Raw genomic sequence first — 4,293 nt, forward strand, 5'->3', positions numbered from 1 at the left:
GATAAAAAAGATGCTGATAAATAGATAAATTATAAAATGCCTTTCAAATATTTATCTCCTTTTTGCATTTTTCCCCTTTCAATTGAATTTGTGATGATACAATTCTTTTATGTTCCTAAATACAAACATCTGTTCAAAGAGCAATCCCCTTTTAATCATCTCATTTTGCAGGAACATATTTGATGCCTATGACAGATTCATAGAGGTGAACAGTACTATATGACTTCCCTATAATACACAGAATGCTGGAGGTAGGTCAGTTGGTGTTGATTAGAAAAGAAGAAAAGGAAGAACATTTCAGTGTTCAGTTCAAGTTAATACAAAGAAAACCCAAACCCTAAAAACTTTTATATTTCAGGAACAACCAGACTAAAACACGGATGTGTGGATGTACCAGAAGATTCTTTGTTCACTGATATAAGACTCTACATATAAAAATGATTACAACAATATCTGAAAATAAAATATTTTCTGGGAAGATCACCTGCCCTTGTCATCTTTAATATGATCATGATTTCTCAGTTATTTCAGTCAGGCTTCCAAATAGTTTAATACTTTCCTAAATCTTACCAAGAATAATTTATCACAAAAATTGTTACTTTTACTTGCATTCATTTAGCAAATGTTTATAAGTTAATTCCTTGAATATCTTCTCTAAAAATAATTCTTTCATAACTCTTAAACCTTTTTGCCAATTAAAATTTTTCTATTTAATTTATGAACACACTTTCTCTCTCAAGGCCACTAATTATTTTCTCTTTTACAGTTATAGCCTGATAAGCAGTTAATTTTGTTCTTTCAGAGATGCATTGTTTTTGGAATAGTCATGAATTTTTGCAAAGCACAGGTGGATAAAGTATGGACCTCATGCTGCTGCTGCTTCTGTCACAGTACTTTATAAAACAGAAACACTAAATACAGCAATTAGAAAAAAGCAACTGTCAAATAAAGGATGAATAATTAAAATCATTAAACATTTACAAAACTTGGTAAGCTTTGTAAGTTATATAATAATAGCTAAAGCCCTACTTTAATTTAAAGTATGCTCACACTAATTATAATAATGCACTGGACTTTTCCTCGCACACACTTTTTTCTTGGCCAGAGTGCGATATACAATGACTTGCCCTTTAACACCATCCATACAGATTTGAAAACAAGAACACAAAAAAAATGTGGTTAAAAAGTATTAAAATGAGTGACCTTAAGAGGTCTAAATTGTATCTGCTTATTCATGACAATAAACAGATTCTATGTCAAATAAGATAGAGATGGCAATTAAACATCCCAGAAAACTATAAGCTTGTAGATGTTAACCTTGGAAGGAAAGGTATACAGTAAGTTTTGAGTATATATTAAAACTCTCAAAATTTCTATCTATAGCTTGAAAAGCAAAATTCAGAAAAACTGTATATAAAATAATTGGGTACATTATTAACAACACTACTAATGGGGCAGAAAATAGTTCAAACATAGATATTCTATTCTTCCTTCCTTTCTCCCCTTTTCCATGTACCTCCCCTTCATTCTTCTCCCCATCTCTCTCCCCTTTTCTTCCTGTTCCCTTTCATCTTTTCCTCATCCTTTACTCTTCCAGTTCTCTTCTCCTTCCTTTTCCCCATGGACTTGTTTCTCCCCCCACCCCTCACCCCTCCAAGCTCATTCCTCATATCTTTAAAAGGATAAACAAGTAGATGCAAAATGCCACATGTTTCTTTTGGAATTCTAAATGATCAATCAGTTCTTGAACATGTAGCATCAACCTGGGATGTCCACTAAACAGATGTAACTTAGATTTCTAGTGAGCTTTCTGCCTCTTATAGACCCTTTTTTCTCTTAGAAAAACCTTAAAAAAGACTTGATCAGATCGTTAACAGAGAAAGAATTACAAATGTCTTATCAACATATATGCAGATGCTCTATGTTATTTGTGACTAAAGAAATGCAAAATAAACCATTAGTGAGAAGCCATGTTAAACCTATCAGATGAATGAGGTTATAAATTTGAGATTTAAAAAAAAAAAGAATTAGCTGGAGTGTGGGAAACCACATTTTCATATACTGTTAATAGCAATATAAATTTGTGCAAGCTCTTTGGAACAGTGTGGCCATAGCTTAAAAACCCTTAAATATATACATCCTATAATCCAACAGTTCTACTTTTAGAAATTTAGCCTACAGATATTTTACACACATGCAGAAAGATGCATGTATAGGGATATTCATTTCATTAGTAATTTAAATATAAAAAGACCCTGGACAAGGTAAATGTTCAAGATAATTCAGATTGTGGCATATTCATACAATGAATACTATGTAGACCTTAAAATGATGATGTGGATTATATGTATTAATAAAAATTATCTCTAAAATGTTAATTTAAAAAATAAAATAAACTTCAGAATACTGTACAATAGACTTCCATTTGTGTATTTAATAATATAGGTAAATATATATGTGCAGATAAACACACTTAAATATAGCATATGATCCTCTATTAAAAATTATAGAAGCAAACCTAGGTATTAGTAGATGTTGCCCTGTTTACTGTTGTAATTTCATATAGACAGATATAATTTTTCTGCTAAATGTTTTATTTAAATAGCATCTGAAACTCTAGCTCTCTTGTTGCATTTACTGAGAGGATGAAGGCCATTCTCAGCAAACTGACTGTTGACATTCCAGAAAATTTCAAGAGTCAACATCACTCTGAAGAGACACATAGTTATTGTGAACGGCCCCAAAGGCACTCAACAGGGAACTACAATCCCGTCACTGTAGAACTCAGTCTCCTTGGAAAGAAAAAGAAGAAGCTCCAGGGTAACAAACAGTGGGGAGATAGAAGAGAGCTGGCCACCGTTCACACCCTCTGCAGTCAGGCACAGAGCATGAGCAAGGGTGTCACACTGGACTCCCATTACAGCATGAGGTCTGTGTGTGCTCATGTCCCCATCAACGTCATTATTCGGGTGAATGGTTCTCTCGTTGAAATCAGATATTTCTTGGGTGAAAAAATATATCCGCAGGGTTCAAGTTAGGTCAGGCATTGCTTGTTCAATATTTCAAGCCCCGAAAGATGAGTTGATTCTTGAAGGAAACAACATTGAACTTGTATCATATTCAGCTGCTTTGATTCCGCAAGCCACAACAGTTGAAAACAAGGGTATAGAAACTTTTTGGATGGTATCTATATTACTGAAAAAAGAACAGTTCAGCAGGTTGATGAATAAAATCTAAGTTCTCCGGCTATAGAAACAGCAAGATGCCGAACGATTTCTCAGACTTATTTGCGCTGTTTTAAAGTTGAAATAAAAGCCGTGTATTGAAAATAATAAACAAACAAACAAACAAATAAATAATAAATATATCTGTAGGGTAAGCGGAGGCAGTCTGGTTTCCTCGCCCAGGTGTCTGGGTAACTAAGGGAAACAGTTTCTCACAACTTGGAAGGGGTCTGATAAGATGGTGTTCTCATAGGCTTGACACTGGGTCTCACAGCCTTGAGTCTGGGTCCGATAAATGGTTTCCATAGCATGAAGTTGGCTCGCATGTGCAGCTCATGCCATGTTACCTAACAATTTGGCTTGTACTCAGCTTTGTTCCTCCCAGTACTTAAGAAGGAAGGGGACTCAGAGTGGTGCACAGACATAGACGCAGGCTTGTGGCCTGCGTGGCTCCCTTGAATGAAAGCATGTCAGGCATCCCCACGGCGCCACACATTTTCGTCTACCTGAGTCTCAAGTGGACCAGCCCGGCCTAGATAGGCTGCAACACATCATCTGAAACTCTAAAACTGAATTAAAACAAAATAGTTTCTTTAATAATTATTAATATGTATTTATTGCTTAAATACATATAAAATATTTAAAAAGAAAATGTTATTTCATTTTGCAAAAATATTTTTGACATAAAATAGCACTGCTATTAAATGACTGACAGTTTGTATCTCCCCCAAAATTATGTTATAACTTAATCACCAATATGGTGGCATTAAAAGGTGGGATCTATGGAAGGTGATTATTCATGAGGCAGTGTCCTCAGGAGTAGGACGAGTGTCCTTATAAAAGAGACCCCTGAGAGCTCCCTTGTCCTCTCCCATGTGAGGACACTGGGAGAAAACAGCTGCCAAAGAACCAGGAAGTGCTGAATTTGCTGGCACCTTGATCTTGGACTTCCTAGCCTGCAGAAGTGTGAGAAATAAATGTTTGTTGTTTAAAAGCTATTCAGTTTATGGTATTTTGTTATAGAGACTCGTGTGTACTAACATGAGTACTTCAGTTTAGTATATATAAA

The 4,293-nt window shown here is 34.9% G+C and overlaps 1 pseudogene; it reads left to right on the forward strand.

Annotated features, from left to right (window-relative positions):
• Nucleotides 1-2,645: 2,645 nt before the first annotated feature.
• On the forward strand, nt 2,646-3,230 carry LOC129084092 (60S ribosomal protein L9-like; annotated as a pseudogene).
• The last annotated feature ends 1,063 nt before the right edge of the window (nt 3,231-4,293 follow it).

Source organism: Pteronotus mesoamericanus, unplaced genomic scaffold (genome assembly GCF_021234165.1).
Source record: "Pteronotus mesoamericanus isolate MK-2021 breed Mesoamerican mustached bat unplaced genomic scaffold, CSHL_Meso_final contig_130, whole genome shotgun sequence".
NCBI lineage: Eukaryota > Metazoa > Chordata > Mammalia > Chiroptera > Mormoopidae > Pteronotus > Pteronotus mesoamericanus.